Source organism: Sebastes umbrosus, chromosome 14 (genome assembly GCF_015220745.1).
Source record: "Sebastes umbrosus isolate fSebUmb1 chromosome 14, fSebUmb1.pri, whole genome shotgun sequence".
Lineage (NCBI taxonomy): Eukaryota > Metazoa > Chordata > Actinopteri > Perciformes > Sebastidae > Sebastes > Sebastes umbrosus.
This window is the reverse complement of record NC_051282.1, coordinates 3,136,504-3,155,000: the sequence shown is the minus strand read 5'-3', so window position 1 is coordinate 3,155,000 and position 18,497 is coordinate 3,136,504. Positions and strand designations below refer to the sequence as shown.

The 18,497-nt window shown below is 40.9% G+C and overlaps 1 pseudogene; it reads left to right on the top strand.

Annotated features, from left to right (window-relative positions):
* The first annotated feature begins 530 nt into the window (after window positions 1–530).
* On the top strand, window positions 531–17,235 carry LOC119502235 (annotated as a pseudogene).
* The last annotated feature ends 1,262 nt before the right edge of the window (window positions 17,236–18,497 follow it).

The window sequence follows — 18,497 nt, the reverse complement described above, 5'->3', positions numbered from 1 at the left end:
GAAGACACAGGGGAGAACGTAGCTTTGGTCTGCAGGGCCGGAGTCTCTGCTCCTCTGCCTGCTTGCCTTCACTCACACACCACGCTCGTTCTCACTCCACCTCTCTCCACATTCCACACTGCAGAAGAGTTAGTTTAGCTCTGAGAATATCTAGTGAATGTACAGTGGAAGTTTGTGCAGAAATAAATGCTGCAGCTCCTCCAGACCAACAGAGGTTTCCCGTGTCTTGTGAAGCGACGGGGCTCCGCATAGAGAAACGTTATCGTCTCCGACCAAAACTCTGGTGTCTTTCCCTGTTCCTTCTGACCGCGGTCGGGAAGCTGAAGCATGAAAACACAGGATCAGCATTGATTCATGGAGAGACCTTCGTCTGGTCAGCTAACATTACTGCCAAGCAGCTGAAATATAGAGTGATATTGTGGTTTTAGCTGATGTGTGTCTCCTCACTGTGTTGACCGATGCTCGTTCATGTCTATGTAGAGCGAGCACAAGCACAAGCAACAGGACGCTGACTTTCGTTGACTTAACGGCCACAGGTGTCGCTGTTAACAAGCAAATTTCTGATTCTTACAGAGTCCCTTTAAAAGGTATAGGTTCACTGTTTTTCAAATCTTAAAACGATTCTCACATGCCCATATATGAACACTGAAAGAGTTTTCGGTGGAAGTGGGTCCATTGTTAGCACAGCTCCAGTGTCAGAGATGGGGAACTAAATTAACAAAGTCAAACAATACCGTTTTCAACTTCCATACAGAACCAGTACAAAAGGAAACTGGTTGACTGAAGCCTGAACAGCTCCTTTAAGGAGGAAGCCACTTTACAACCAGCAACATCTGACTATAAAAGTCAGAAGAAGGCGGGATTCACCTTTGTACCTATACCGTTTCATTTACAGTTATACTGACGGTTGGCTTCACGCCCAGACATGCAGACTGGAAACACAAGTTTTGCAGCCTCAGTGATTTGACTTGTGATTTCAGTGGGTCTGTCAAAAGCAGTGGACAACATGGAGAGGAATACAGCCACTTCTGAGGTGAGAGATGCATGGCAAAGGATTGAGGTTGTATATTAGTAGCATGTTGACTATAATCAACGGTCTTTCTCATGCTCTTTACCAGGAAATGGCACCATTTATCAGGTTCCCCTATACCCTGACACAATACTGTAGGTGTGTCTATGTGTACTATTTGTCAGACTGGCACATTCTTCATAACAGAAGATCCTATAGATGTCAATGCAGTTTCACGTGTTTTTGGATTGTAATTTTCACAAGTTTGGGTCATGCACCTTTAAGAAAGAAGGGAGCGTAACTTGAAGTGGGTCTTGCAGGCTGCAAATGGATACTGTCAGAGATGCTCTATAAGATGCTCTAAGCTCTTAAGTTAATTCTCTTCAGATTTGTCTGTTTGAAAAATGTCATTTCAATCAATCAATGGGTCCAATATTTACTTTAGTGACTATGGGGTGAAAGAATCGGTCATAATCTGTGTTCAAGTTCAATTCTCCCAGAGTCCCTCCCCTCCTGTTGTCCTCGGGTCAAATTTGACCCGTTTTCAAACTTCATTTTATCATAAATATGGATTTCTTTCACGTAATTGCTCCAAAATTACATGGGTGGTTCCCTTCTATGGTCTTTGCAAAAAAAATTAATGACCACTAGTTTCGTTGCATTATGGGTATTTTATTCAATTTTATAGCACCTGTTGTCTTCCCGGGTCAATTTTGCCCTGTTGGTGCAATGTGTCACACTATTGTGTTTTTCAGCAAATAAACACACAGATGCACAACCACACACATACACACACCTCAAACACACTTCACACACCCCTCAGATGCGCATGTGCATACACACACACACACACACATACACACACACACACGCACACACACACACACACACACACACACACACACAGCCGCATTCATTACTCATGTACCCACACATTATTGTGTTTTCCAGCACATGAATACACACAAACACACTTGCACACAACCACGCACATGCACACACACTTGGACGCACCCACACGCATGTGTGTACACACACACACTTGCGCACACACACACACACACACACACACACACACACACACACAGCAGCAGAAATACTCACCCATACTCTGTAGTGGGCATTGTACATTTCCAGCAGATGAACACACACACACGCACACACACACACGCGCACATACACCCGAACAACCACACGCGCACAACCACACGCACACAAACACCTCAGATATGCATGCGCATACACACACAACACACACACACGCACTCACACTCGCACACACACACACACACACACACACACAGCCGCATTACTCCTCTACCAACACACTATTGTGTTTTCCAGCACATGAATACACACACACACGTGCACACAACCACGCACATGCACAAACACATGGACGCACCCACACGTATGTGTACACACACACTCTCACGCACACAGACACACACACACACACACAGACACAGCAGCAGCAATACTCACCCATACTCTATAGTGGGCATTGTACATTTCCAGCAGATGAACACACACACACACACACACACACACGCGCGCGCGCACACACACACACACACAAACAACCACACGCGCACAACCACACACACACACACACACACACACACACACACACACACACACTCTCACGCACACACGCACACACACGCACACACACACACACACACACACACACACACACACACACACACACATCTTCAAAGCTACAGGTGTATAAACCTGATTTTATCACAACATTTTCCTACATGGGGACCAGAGCTTCCAGACAACACAAAATCATGCCACGCACAAACACACATGCGCACGCATGCACGCATGCCACACACACAAACTGAATGTATCACTATTGTGCTTTCCAGCACAACTTCAAAGCTAAAGCTGTGTAAACCTGTTCTTATCACATCTTGGATGTACCGGTCCCACCATGGGCCTTGTTCAGGCTGCCAGCCCAAATCCATTTTGTGATGTATCCATACATAATAATAATACATATCCAGATTGTATCCAGATTGATTTTAGAAAGTCTGGACAGCAGAAAAAACATATGAAATGCAAATTTGAAACTACGATTCCAAACAGATTTCTACAGATGCGTCTCAGGCCGGATGTTCTGGCCTCCCAAATTGGATTTGAAAATGTGGAAGTGCTGGGCAGAATCCATGCTGCTGCCAGCAGAGAGCTATGGAGGACAACATGTAGGACAACAGCAGTCAATGGACAGAAATAAATTGTCTGCTGGCACTTTCACTCTGCTTTCACTTTCTGCTGCTGTAGTCTGTAGACTTTCGCAGTGTCTACCAGCTTCCATCGCTGAGTTTGTCTGGCGCAACGAAGGAGTTCTGCACCGCGATTTTACTAAAATGGTACCGATCGGTCGCCGGCTATTTTGACAAGCATAATTGCTACTGTGCAGCAGTAATGACACATTGTACAGATGCAGGTCATTGTGGACTTGGTCTATTAGCTTGTCTTCAAAACTTTCTGCCATTGTTGTCACTGCTGACGTGCCTACTGACCCCTGACCCTGTCACAGACAGCACCATACTGCCCCTACACTGCCCCTACTGTTCATGTGCATATTGCATCTTGCGGAAGCGTAGCGTTCATTTCTGTTTACATGCAGAATCAACACTCCATACAGATACCAGTCTGTGATAATCCAAAATAACTAAATGTCTGATTATCTTACTCAAAAACAAGTGGTATAATTTCATGTAAATGAGGCTTATTGACCATACATTCCAAAAAGAGCTGTAAAACTTGTGGTTATGAGTTGAAATGAAGTTGGCTAAAAAGGTGTCATTATGTGCTATCATTGAATATTATAATATTTATAATATTATGAATAGTTTTGACATATACCAGTCTGATAATCCATTAACATATTTTCCTACAATTTTGAATAAAGTCCAAATAATTCATAATTTCTGCATTTTTTCCTAAAAAAATGAGGTTTAATTTCATATAAATGAGGATTATTGACCATGAATTTAAAAAAAAAAGTGTAAAACTTGTGGTAATGAGTTGGAATGAAGTTGGCTAAAAAGGTGTAACACAGAATTGGGTGATAATTTATACTGCATTCCTTATATAAACAGTCAAACCACACTGGGTCAATTTTGACCCGGGAAGACAATAGGTGTCGCTATTTGCTGCCATTCAAAAAATCAAAAAGGTTTCAAAAATTTGTTTTTAACAAACTTTGACATATATCAGCCTGTGATAATCCATCAACATTATGCTCCTCTGATAATGACTATAGTCAAAATAATTCATAATTTCTGGGTCTTTTTACTCAAAAAATAGGTAAAACTTCACGGAAATTAGGTTTATTAACCCTAATTTTAAAAAAAAGTGTAAAACTTGCGGTAATAAGTTGGAATGAAGTTGGCCAAAAAGGTGTAATACAGAATTGGGTGATAATTTATAGTGTATGCCTTGAAAACAGTCAAACAAAACCGGGTCAATTTTGACCCGGGAAGACAAAAGTTGCATGGTCGACGGGAAGACAACAGGAGGGTTAAAAGGTAAAGGTTCACTGTTTTTCAAATCTTAAAACAATTCTCACATGCCCGTATATGAACACTGAAAGAGTTTTCGGTGGAAGTGGGTCCATTGTTAGCACAGCTCCAGTGTCAGAGATGGGGAACTAAATTAACAAAGTCAAACAATACTGTTTTCAACTTTCATACAGAACCAGTACAAAGGGAAACTGGTTGATCTGTTGAACCACATACAGTAGCCTACATGTAATATCATGTTTTTGGGTGTTGGCTGCTTCCTACATTTGGTCAAAAGCTCAACAGGTCCACTCATCCCTCTGTTATTCACATCCCAATGGCTGCATCCTCATCTACGGTTCGTGGTCGGGTATTTCATTCTCTGTATACTTTGTTTGAAAGTGCTTTGTAAATAATGTATAATTATTGGTATTATTCAGTCTAATTCAGTGAGCTGTCTTTGATCATTTCCAGAGAGCCGTCCGTCAGTCCCAGTCTCTGTGTGCTGGTGAGCAGCAGTACGTTCACGTGAGGAAACAAGTAGTTCTGGAGTCACTCGGCAGCCTGGGGATCAACTGCACTGCTGTAAGAAAGAGAACTTCTGGGAGGACATCTCCTGTTTGACTCTTTCTCTTTCCTGTGTTTCGTTCTTCAAAGTAGAAAAAAACTTTTATTTGTCTTTGAAGAATGTGTCATGTTTTGCACAGATGTTCTCCTACACATGTGATGGCCTCTCTTTACATAACACCAGAGTCTGTTTCCTCCATGACTTCTATGAGCTCCGTATAGACACTATACACACAGAGTAGACTCCAGTACATCCTCAAGTCATCTGTACTGCTGAAGCTGTACTGTTGATAGGTAACAGATACTGTGGTACGTCATCTAAAAAGGCTGATATTATATATGATATGTTATATAATATTTGATATTATCATATAATGACAAAATATTTTTTGTTTACATTTTCATTTTTATTTATCATTGTTGTACGTCTATGGTACGACAGTACGACGGAGTATTAGGGCCACATTGAGGAAAAAAAAATAATCTGAGATTTCGAGAATAAAGTCATAATATTATGAGAATAAAGTCATAATATTACGATTAAAAAAGTCGTAGTATTCTGAGAATGAAGTCCTAATATTATAAAGTAGTAATTTTATGTGTTTTTTTCTTTTTTTCTCGTAAAGCTATGATCTTATTCTCGTAATATTACGGCTTTTTTCTCGTAAAGTTATGACTTTATTCTCGTAATATTACGATTTTTTTTTCGTAAAGTTATGACTTTATTCTCGTAATATTACGACTTTTTTCTCGTAAAGTTATGACTTTATTCTCGTAATATTACGACTTTTATTTTTCGTAAAGTTATGACTTTATTCTCGTAATATTACGACTTTTTTCTCGTAAAGTTATGACTTTATTCTCATAATATTACGACTTTTTTCTCGTAAAGTTATGACTTTATTCTCGTAATATTATGACTTTTTTTCTTGTAATATTATGACTTTATTCTGGAAATCTCAGATGTTTTTTCCCTCAATTTGGCCCTAATACTCCGTAGTACATTTTCACTTTGGCCCTCACTGCATTAGACTTATATACTATATACTTAGACTATAAACTGTGTTACCTTCATCACAATGCTCAAATGTTTTGCGCCTCCAAACAGATTTTTTATTTTTTATTTTCATAGTAAAGGTTGCTGACCCCTGACCCAAGGCAAAGCATTGAATCACTATTCTATTATTCTTCTATTACTTTGCTGTGTATAAATCTACACATACTCAAATTTAAATAATAAAAATGTTACTTTAAAGTGGCAGTAGGCGGAATATTTTTGGCATCATTAGGGAAAAATTCCATAATAACCTTTCAGCATATTGTAATTCAAGTGTTCTGAGAGAAAACTAGACTTCTGCTCCTCCTCATGGCTCTGTTTTCAGGCTTTAGAAAATCTAGCCCGTGACGGGAGACTTTGACCAATCACAGGTCATTTCAGAGAGAGAGAGCGTTCCTACTGGCTGTGCTCCGGCTGCTGTGCACTACAAGATGTTTCTGAGAACATAAACAGGCATTACAGTAACAGAACATTGATTCATATTTGATCAGTGCTGCCTAGTTTGACTGGTTGATCGGAGTCCAGCTCGGCTCTGATTGGTTGTTTTTCTCCGGTCTGTGAAATCCTGAAGATGCCGTTAGGAGCACCGGAGGACACAGAGGCACATATAGTGACAGTTTTATAAAAAAAAACTGTTTTTAATCATATTTTCTGGCCATTGGTCATGTATTTCATAAATATAACAGACATATTCCAGACCAATCTAGGAGGAAAAGGGCCAACTGGGCATCGGTTTTGAATCCTTTCAAATCCCGCAATTCTCTCCATCCGTTGAATGACCGAGCAAGGTTGACTCGTGTTTTCATCCGTGCCCTATCACTGTTCCTTTCAGCTTTTTTGTGTTCTGGATCCTCCTGCTTCCTTTTAACTGGCTCTGGCTCTCTGCTAAGCTTTGACTGTGAATATGTAATCATAGGCTCTTTCAGTCTTTCTGCCGTAAATCCTTTTTCCTCTGATGTCGCGAATAATCTGACCCGAGGACAGGCATTAAGAATAATATAGAAATAGCCAATTTTTTCATTGATGGTCTCATTTACTTATGTAGGTCACACAGAGGCATCGGTATTACATTGAGACTGTGTCATAACCAGTTAAAAGCTCCAATTGTAGTAACTTTAAGTTGCTTTCGAACAGGCAGCTGTTTTCAGTGATAAAGCTCTACCTGCTTAGCACACTTCGGGAGCTGGTGGAGACCAAAACCAGAGCTAAAACAGAGAGAATATTGGACTTACTTACTTTGACGTTATTGTCCACCTCAGTGGAAATTTGTCTTTGACTTCTCTAGTATATACAAGATAAATTCAGACATGACACAGCATATCAGCAAGACAATAAAAAAAAATTTAAAACATACAGTCAGCAAAACACTCTGCACTGTTACAAAACATACAACAACAGAGGTACAATTGTGTAAATGGGCAGGAAACAACAGCAGCAGATGGGGATAAGTTAGACCTTCCCTATAGTGCAGTCATTTTGCATTCAGTACCTGTATGGCATGGGGAATAAAAGACCTCTTATATATGTTCCGGCTCGCCCTCGGGTCCCTGAATCTCAAGTATATGTGCTGACTTACACCAAAGCTCCTCAGCTTCCTGATTAAAAATAGTCGCTGGTTGGCTCTCTTAAAACTGAGTTTTCAGTAAAACTTAAAGTTTGATCAATGATCGTGTCCAAGTACTTAAAATGTTCCACTACTTCCACAGGCTGGATGTTAAAAACAACAACAGGGGCGATGTTACTGGTCCCCCTTGGTTTTGTTTGTATTACAAGTTCCTTTGTTTTCGCCACGTTAATTTCCAAATCACTAGTCTGACACCAAGTCCTGTAGCAAGGTGACCTGGCTGAAGTAAGCCTCCTCAGGTGTGGCATTAGTTTCTGTTAGAAGACCAACCAAGGCCATGTCATCAGCATATTTAAGCAACTTAATATTGCTGCTGTGCACAGTCATGTCATTTGTATAAATAGAGAACAACAGAGGTGACAACACGCAGCCTTGTGGTGCTCCGGTATTTAGAACAAGCTCGTCTTGAGTGGACCCGCGTTCATTAAAACTCTCTGAGGGCGGTCAGTTAAAAATCGTCTAATCCAGTGAATGAGCCCACCGTTCACATCCGTCTTAAAAAGTCGTCCTAAAAGAGTGTAAATTTGCACAGTATTAAAAGCTGAGCTAAAATCAATAAAAAGGACACAAGCAAATGATTTTGGTTGTTGCAGGTGTTTAACTTACATTCGTCAGGTGGCCATAAACACTACGCAAAATAAATACTATAGGTTGCTCGGTGTCTGGTGGATGTGTAAATAGGCAATTGTTTGCTAACACATATAAAACCATATAACAGAAGACAGAGAGGAAGACAGAAATGCAACAAAGGCCAGATTTGAGGTTTACAGTTGGCTTTTTAAACCCTGAGTCATATTAATTTGATAAGATTATAGACTGACTGACAGCAGAGAGAAAAAAAAAAACTGCTGATACAACTTCAAAACAATGACGAGTGAGAGTACTGTCTCACATAAAAGGACATCACTACATTCTACCATTCCAATGCATGTCTAAAGGGACGGAGAGTTCAAATGCTTAAAGGTCCCATATTGTAAAAAGTGCGATTTTCAGGTCTTTTATATTATAAAGCAGGTTTAAGTGATATATAAATACTGTTAAACTATCAAAACGCTCAATATAAGGAGAAATACACACAGCATGTATTCAGAAATTGAGCGTTTGAAACAAGCCGTGAGGATTTCTGTCCATTTGTGATGTCACAAATATACAATATTTAGACCATTACACGGTTTTAAATGTAAACATTCTAAATGTGTCCCAGTTTATTTCCTGTTGCAGTGTATGTGAATAACATCAGCTGACAGGAATTAAACATGGACCCAAACTGTTGCCTAGCAACGCAATTCCGTTGCAATTCCATTGAAATGCACTAAAACGGAGCGTTTCAGATAGAGAGTAAATACAGGTATATTCAGGCAGACAGTACAAGGAAAATAATATGTTTTTTTTAACATTAAAGCATGTAAACATGTTTTACTAGAAACACAAAATACAAGTATGAACCTGAAAATGAGCAGGATATGGGACCTTTAATAACCACTAATAACCCTAACAATTAAGTATGTCAAATAATAATAATAATAATAATAATAATAAAGACATTCTCTTATAGCTGACTGTTTGATGCAATTAGCTGAGCAGCTATCAAATTAACCATCTCTCCATCATGTTTCCAACAAGGATTCGGTTCCCCACATCGCTCTGCTGGGATCAGGTGGGGGTCAGAGGGCAGCTGTGGCTCTGGTGGGTTCCCTCTATCAGATGGAGAAAGAAGGCCTGTTGGACACTCTGCTCTACATGGGAGGAGTTTCTGGGTCAACATGGTAACAATAATCACACTTACACACATAAACACCAGTTTGTGTATGAATGAGAGCTGAACAGATGGACAGGCCAGAACACAGAGCGGAACAAACTATTGGATTAAACTCTGAGGTTTATTTGACAGTATTTCTGTTTCACTGTGAAGAAAGATGCAGGTGACTCGAGTAGAGAAGAGTATAATATGCAATACTCGGGACTTAAAGGGATAGTTGTGGTGTTCTGAAGTGGGGTTGTATGAGGTACTCATCCATAGTTAGTGTATTAACTTACAGTAGCATCGAGAAACAGACAGGAGCACCGACACCAGAGCAAAGCAATCCAGTGTTGTGGACGGGGTCGGCAGAAAAAAGTATTTTAGCCACTTAAAAGAAAGACTCACCTAAAAAAATTTATATCCTTTTAAAAGGGATGGAGAGAAGGAGAGAGGAGCTCAGTGTATCACAGGAAGTCCCCCGACAGTCTAGGCCTATAGCAGCATAACTAGGGGCTGGTCCAAGGCAGCCTGAACCAGCCTTGGGCCAGCCCTAACTATAAGCGTTATCAAAGAGTAAAGTCTTAAGCCTCCTCTTAAATGTGGAGAGGGTGTCTGCCTCCCGGACTGAGACTGGGAGCTGGTTCCACAGAAGAGGAGCTTGATAGCGGAAGGCTCTGGCTCCCATTTTACTTTTGGAGACTCTATAGTATAGTGGATTAATTTAGGGTGACATATTCTTCATGACACAGCCACGTTTCAGTAAGACAAAATAAATCAATCTGATATTAAATCATTTACTAGTAGAGCTTTAGATGACAGAGATCGGATATTTAAGAGTCCACATTTAATTCTCCTGTTTTGTTGCTCTGTTGCGGTGGTGGTGTTAGTTTATATTAGTTTATTATATATAACTCCTCTTCTGTTTACTTCTGATTTAATTAATTTAAGTGGTCGTGGGGCAGACACAGTCTCTAATGGAAGTGCAGAGAAGCGTGTATGTCTTTTCAGACGGGGAGCGACACTCTGCCTGCGTACTCGTTGGACCCGCGGGGTCTGACTTCACTCCTCATGTGATTAGACAGACAGACAAGCGCTCCGCGAGTAGGCTTAACGCCAGGCGCTATGCGTGGCAACCATGGAAACGGCCTGTATTGCACTACTGTGTGTATCCCTGCCCTGCCGGTACAATTGTGTGGTGTCTCATATATCCATAATCACAGGTCGATTTGTTGACAGTTTCATGGGATTGCGCCCGCTTATCGCTCCCCCCCTCCACCCCTCCGTCAGATCTTCTGTGCCTCCCTACTTGCCCGATTGCCTCTCAATTTCCCAGCCATTAGTTATGGTTGCTTCTCTCTGTTTAAGACCCAGGTGTTGCACTGGAATGATAAAATGTGTGTATTATTACATTAACATTTGTTGTTGGAGCAGTTTTGTTATTTCCGTATTTACAGAAAAGATTCTCAGTTTTTCTCCATGACAGTTTTTATTAACCTATGTGTACCTGTCTCCTCTGATAGGTCCATGGCCTCCATCTACAGTGACCCACAGTGGAGCACCAACAAGGACACAGCAGTGTCCATGCTGTCAGGTCCTGGGGTCGAGTTGAAGGAGGCTCTGGCCTGGCTAGATGAGAGGGCAAAGGAGGAGCACTTCTCTCTCTCTGATATCTGGGGGGTGTTGACTTCTGCTGGGATCATGAAACAGGTACAAGGGCAAACACACACACCCTTTTACTCCCAATATGTCCCATTTGAAATGTCTTCTATGAAGATAGTATGCGTCGTCCTTCAGTGAAACATCTTGTGTTTCGTCAGATGGACCTACGGCGTCTTTCAGATGAGGCCAGCAGAAATGCCACCAACCCTTACCCCATCTACTGCGCCATAGAGAAGCACTGCCTCTCACAGGGGCCTATAGAAGGTAGACACATGCATATGCACATGAGGACTTTAGTGAGTTATTGACTTGCAAGTTTAAACAAACTTTCTGTCTTACTCAGCGAAATGGTTCGAGGTGAGCCCTCACGAGGCTGGTTTCACAGAGTTGGGTCTCTTCATCAATACTTCTCTCCTGGGCAGCAAATTCCACAGTGGAGAGCTCCTGGAGCAGAAGCCAGAGATGGACATGGTCAAACTACAAGGTTAGAGTCCGAATCGCTTTTATTGGCCAAGCATGTAAAAACTTACATACAGTCCCTTTAAATAGGCTATTTCTCATTATATTTACATGATACATTCAAAATAAACAACAATCAAAATGAAAACTAGAATGGCACTCGGACAGCGCAGACCTCCGCCAAGCTGCCCGAGTACGATGTCCCCCCCCCATCCCCATCTCCGTTCAGCTTACACCATCATTTAGGTGTATTTTTGTTTATGTTGAGATCAGCTGTACGTAGCGGAGCATCGTAAAACACTTCATTCTAACTGAACAGAAACAAAATAAAACTCACCTAAACCGTCGTCGTTACTCTTTCCAGCAATCACCAAGTGTGCTTTGGTCCAACTCAACTGTAATTTCACCAAGTTTAATGATGAAAAACGCCAAATCTACAGGTGTCCCCCCCGTTCTCTCTCTGAAGGAAAGAGGCGGGGTCACGCGTCATCAACGCGTCATCAGTTACACTGCGCATGTGTTATACCCACAGGTCTTAATGTTCTGGCTGATCGGAATCCTTAAAAAAATTCCGGAATCCGGATCATGATGTGGATCGCCACCAAAATCTAATTGATTGCTCATTGTGTCACACCCCACCCCTCCAAAATGAATTTCATTCAAATACATTCCGGACTTTTGGAGTAATCCTGATAACAGACAAACAAACAAACAAACCAACGCCGGTGAAAACATAACCTCCTTCCTAGGCCTTCAGCCTTGGTGGAGGTAAATATGTTTTTAAAACCAACAACTCAGCTCATCTGCCTCATCAGAGCTGTGTGGATGTGGTTTCATTAAATGTGACAAACAACCCACCAACTAACAACAAACTCTGTGTGTGCGTGTGTGTTGAAACTGTGCAGGTATTCTAGGCTCTGCGTTGGCTGATGAGGAGACAATCAGAGATTTCGTTCCTCCCTGGCTGAATGGTAATCACAGACATTGTCATACAGTAAACAGTACACATGTAGTTATAGAAGTAGCAGGGATAAATCTCTTGCTGTGTGTGTGTGTGTGTGTGTGTGTGTGTGCGTGTGTGTGTGTGTGTCTTTCAGTGCCTGGACAGATAGACAGCGCTGCTGAAGAGTACCTGCGTGTAAAGTATGCCATCGATGCGCTAGTAGCCCTGACCAGAAGCACCATTAAGGATCCTGCTGCTCTGTCTGAGCTGGACAAGCTGCAGAAAATACTAAATGGTGAAGATGATGACGATGACCCTGCTCAGATGATTCACTGCAAAAATCCACTATTAATAAATCCAATTGTTTTGGTAGCTGCAAGCTAATTCACAAGATGGCAGCTAAAACCATCAATGTTTCAATTTTCTTCCCATTTCAACTTTTTTTTGTGTCTGTGATGAAATAATGACTCAGCAAATGTCAGATTGAAAATGCCACAGTGTCCATTATAGATCCTTATCTTTTTCCAGACGACTTTAATCTGAATAAGTCAGCGTTGCTGGAGTCAAAGAGTGCGGAGGAAAGGAAAAGTCTTTTTCAGCAGTGGAGTCGGGAGCTGCTGGCGGCAGTAGAGACCTGGAGCCAGTCTCTGGAGGACGGAGATTTCAAAACACACGGTGAGTGTACGGCAGACAGACTGCCAGACTGGTCACCGCTGGAGACAAACACAACCATTCTTATTTTAATGAGAAGTAAACACGTCTGTGTATTCACTTTTCAATGTCTTTTTTCCCCCATAGTTTCTCTGCTTACTAAGCCAGTCCTTCCCCTGATTATGAAATGGGAGTGGGGAACTACCACAAACTTCCTCTACCAATACCAAGGTGAGAAGACAGACCTCTTCAGCAACAGTTGCAATCAACTTTAGTAAAAAAAAAACAAAAAAAAAACGCTAGTTTGTCTATCTTTTAAAAAAAAGGAATAGTTTGATGTTTTGGATAATTCACTCATTCGCTTTCTCGTTGATGGAAGGCGTGCTGGAAATCAAGAGAGACGCGGCACACCGAGATGGAAAAATCTCTTTTTTGAATGCAACAAGCGCATCGCAGGTCATGTGACAAGAACGAACCCATTGGCGCCACATGACTTGTTTCACCCTTTCTGCCTTAAGGGCGTCACATTGAAGAATCAGCCAAACTGAATGCTTTTTCCACAGACAAATGGAGCAGTAAAGCTACTTTAAGGGGGTTTACGGTGATCTTTGTTTTGACTTTGTTTGGTTTAGTCAGTGAGGCTTACTGCTAAATTACCACAACTTCATCAACATCACAGCACACAGGTTTTAGTGCAGGCATACATAATACTGTGGCAGATTGCGCATAGCATGTAATGTCTTTATGATTTGGACCCGCGGTTTTCAAATCCTTTGTCAGGCGGGTCTTATTTGATAGGCGTGATTCAATAGTTGCATATAAGTTGGATTGATGAGGAGGAGCTCCTGAAACTTAGAGTCTGCTCTTTAGTCCATGATGACCCCTAAAGGAGGTATATGGATATAGTTACATACAGAAAACAGCGACACCTTTGCCTAGTACTTAGGCAAATTCAATACGGTAATAATGAAGAAAATTATATGTAAGTAGATAGATGAATGCCTGAATGCCTTGCCTGAAGTTCAGTTGAATTGAAAGATTCTTACATTCTGTTGCTGGGCAGATTCCACGGTTCCTACTTGCCTTCGCTCCGAAGAAGTTTTCCACCTGGAAGACGCCGGGCTGATGATTAACGTAGCCTACCCTTCATTTCTGGGAGACAAGAGAGACATTGACCTCATCATCGCACCAGAGTACAGCGCTGGAAACCCGTTTGAGGTAGGCCTACTGTACAGTGTGTGTGTGTGATTATGGATTGTAATTTGATTATGATTTGTGATATTGGGCTGTACGACTAAAATAGTTGAAACTAACTGATAATGCTGCATATACCTCCTTCCTATAGTTCCTTTATTTCATGGTTGGCTCCAACCCTGTTCCCCCTTTGGAACAGTGGAACCATTCTCTTGGTGGATTGAAAGTGCAAATTTCAGCAACAAATGTATCATGATTCATATTTCAGCTTTGTAATCATGTACTTTAACTGAGTGATCAGTCGCTACCTGTCTCGTTCCTGCATATGTTTGTCATATAAATGTGGATGATAACATTATAAGAACCTACTTCTAAACCCTTTATAAAAGTAGCCAAATTATAAAGTGGTTCTTGCCTATATGTCTAACTCAAGTGTGATTTATTGGCCAGACTGTGAAACAACGTTCACCCCTCTGCTTCCTCCACAGACTCTGACTCTGACCAGAGCATATGCAGCGGCAGTGAAAAAGCCTTTCCCTGAGATAAACGACACAATCCTGGAGGAGAAAGACTGGCCGAAGGACTGCTATGTGTTTGAGGGAAAAGAGAAGGAGCCCACCGTCGTTTACATGCCGCTATTCAACAGACGCAACTGTAAAGGTCTGTTACAAACATACAGATTTGTTTTCATGACTTGTCTTCTCTGGAGGCCAAAATAACAAAGTGCCATGATTTTTCTTTGGCATTGATGTTAGGCAACTAGCAAACTAAGCCTCTGGTTGAAATATAAATACAAAACATAATTCCATTCATCCGTGACTATGACATTTATTCAGGAAGATCATCAGGCAAGTTTATTAGTACTGACCTCATTGTTCAATGTGTTCCATGTCCTGTTTTGTCTTCTTTACTTTATGATTATAATGCATTATATGATTATACTGCACATAATATGTGATTAAAATGCATTATATGATTATACTGCACATTGTCTATGATTACAGCGCATTATGATTTTAGTGGACATAGTATATGATTATAATGCATTATATGATTATACTGCACAAAGTATATGATTACATTGTATTATATAATTATACTGCACTTAGTATATGATTATATTGCATTATATGATTATACTGCACATAGTATATGATTATAATGCATTATATGATTATACTGCACATAGTATATTATTATTATGCATTATATGATTATACTGCACATATTATATGAGTATAATGCAATGCATGATTATACTGCACTTAGTATATGATTATAATGCATTATATGATTCATGTCCGTTGGCGTTCGTTACCTCTACACAAGGCACCCTTTAGAGTCAGAAGGAGATGCACCAAGCTTTCAATTAACTATAATGTAAACCCATCCGAGGTAACAGTAAACACTCAGAGAAAGTGCGCTGGGAGTGACTGGGAGTGACTGGGAGTGACTGGGAGTGACTGTGGTGACGTAGTTTTAAGAGTGAAAGGGACACACAGGATGGGCTGGAGGGGAGGTGGATGGGTCCAAATTTGCACCGTACAAACGTAGTAGTTTTAAGTCCAACTATGTTGCTTTAGTGTGTCTGTTTAATTCACAACATTAAACGCTTGTTTACCGCGAGCGAAAAGTGACGCCGAGGGGTCTGACAAAGCGTCAGTATGTGATGAGTTGAGATGAGAATGTGTTGGCTTCAGAGATCTGAAATCAGGCTAAAGGGACCTTACTCTGGAAAGGCCACAGAGGAGTTGATTAGCAGTGCACAATCCAAAGTAAAGTCTGACATGAAGACTGCACTAATAGATCCCAGAGTAAGAAACTTATCTGTGCTCATTTTGCACTAAAGAAGCTTTTAGCGCTACGCTGTTAGCAAGGTGTCAAGAAGAAGAAGAAGAATAGCAGGGTGGGGACTGGAGCCTAAACAGGTCTTCCCTGTTTCCTATAGATGCAGAGGAGGTCAAAGCAAAGATGGAGGAGTTCTCCACCTTCCAGCTTCCCTACAGCCAGGACAAGATCGAGTTTTTGTTGGAGACGGCGAAAGTCAACATGAAGAACAACAAGGAAACTCTGCTGAGGGAGATTAACAAGGCCGCTCTCCGCCGTCACGACAAGAGGTAAGGACGGGCGGGTGGGGGCACCGTCGATGTAGGTCAGACCTGAGCGCCACATGTCGGTACAGCATGTAATCTGTGGGCTCACTGTGTCTCTGTGTATCTGAGGAAACAATCTGTGTGAACGGAGACGGACGGATAAAAAAAGGATTCAGTGATAGGAGTTTGTGTAATATCTGTGTGTGTGGATGGCTGATGGATAAATAACTGACTTATTAGAATCTAACATGTCCACTTCTCTGTCCTTCTCCCCTCCAGGATGTCTGTGCTGTCCTAAATCAGGATTATAATCCAGAGAGCATAACAACGACCAATACACACCCCTGTAATGTAACAGCATGTAACCATCATTTTTTTATTGTACTGTATGTACGCTTTATGGCCAAAAGTATGCAGACACCCCTTTTTTTCATGGCTCTTAGTTCCAATGGAGGGAAATGTTGCTATTGCAATAATTGGCAACAATCTGAGGAAGGCCCTGTGATTCAAGATTCAAGATTCAAGAGTTTTATTTGTCACGTACTCATACAGGATGTGCAGTGAAATGTAAAGTGGCAGTGCTCACGAGATTGTGCAAAACAACATCAACTATACAAATATTTTAAAGGTCCCATATTGTAAAAAGTGAGATTTTCATGTCTTTTATATTATAAAGCAGGTTTAAGTGCTTTATAAATACTGTTAAACTATCAAAACGCTCAAAATACGGAGAAACACACACAGCCCTTATTCAGAAATTGTGCGTTTGAAACAATTCCGTTGAAATGCGCTAAAACGGAGCGTTTCAGACGGAGGGTAAATACAGGTATATTCAGGCCGACAGTATGAGGAAAATAAAGTTGTTTTTTAACATTACAGCATGTAAGCATGTTCTATTAGAAACACAAAATACAAGTAAGAACCTGAAAATTAGCATGATATGGGACCTTTAACTAAAATAACTCTCACAACTCTGTTTCTACGATCACTATACTTAGCACCAGAGAGGCCATCCTGTCAGATATCAATCTTTTTCTGACCTCACTGCTTTCCATGTGAACACATTTTTCCTACATGTTATTAACCTATATGACAGAGTGTTAGAACGTGGTTCGTTTAACCAGATTAAACAAACCATTCAGGAGACAGGGGCCCTCAAAGTCGACCTGCGTCAGATGACCACCCCTTCTGATATCCTCTTCAAAAATAAGCACATCAGTATGGTTCTCTAATTATCAGAAAGCTAACAAACAAGGGTATCTACAATTTAAACACTTTTGGTGCAAAATAAATAAATGTGCAAATTATGTGATTTCTTTTTTTGTCCTTACATTTTTTAAATAATTTGCAAGAAATGCTTAAACTCAGACTAAACATTTAATTTTTTTGATATGTCATAAGGTAGACACTTCTTTAGAGCTGCTGGGGTTCCCATGTTGTACCCTATCAGTTGAACAGCAGACCTCTGAGTATATCATGGGTGTGACACATGAACCCTTAATGTTGCCTATGATTTTCTGCTGCATCTGAAATATCATTTATTAATCATTACGCTACTGAAAAACAGAAAATTACAAAGAAATGACATAACAAGGGAACCCCAATGTCAGCAGAAATGTGTAGTGAAGGTGTGAGGATCTTTACTTTTTATCTTGAAGCCACTGGTCAAAGGCTCTCCTACGTTAAAGGGACTGTATGTAACTTTTTTCACGTATAAACATGTTCTTAAAGTGGCAGTAAGCAGTATATTTTTGTCATCTTTCCATAATAACCCTTCAGCATATTGTAATTCAAGTGTTCTGAGAGATAACTAGACTTCTGCTCCTCCTCATGGCTCTGTTTTCAGGCTTTAGAAAATCTAGCCCGTGACAGGAGACTTTGTCCGATCGCAGGTCATTTCAGAGAGAGAGAGCGTTCCTATTGGCTGTGCTCTGGTCATGTGACCGGAACTTGGCGTTCCTTCATCAGATTCCACAATGGCG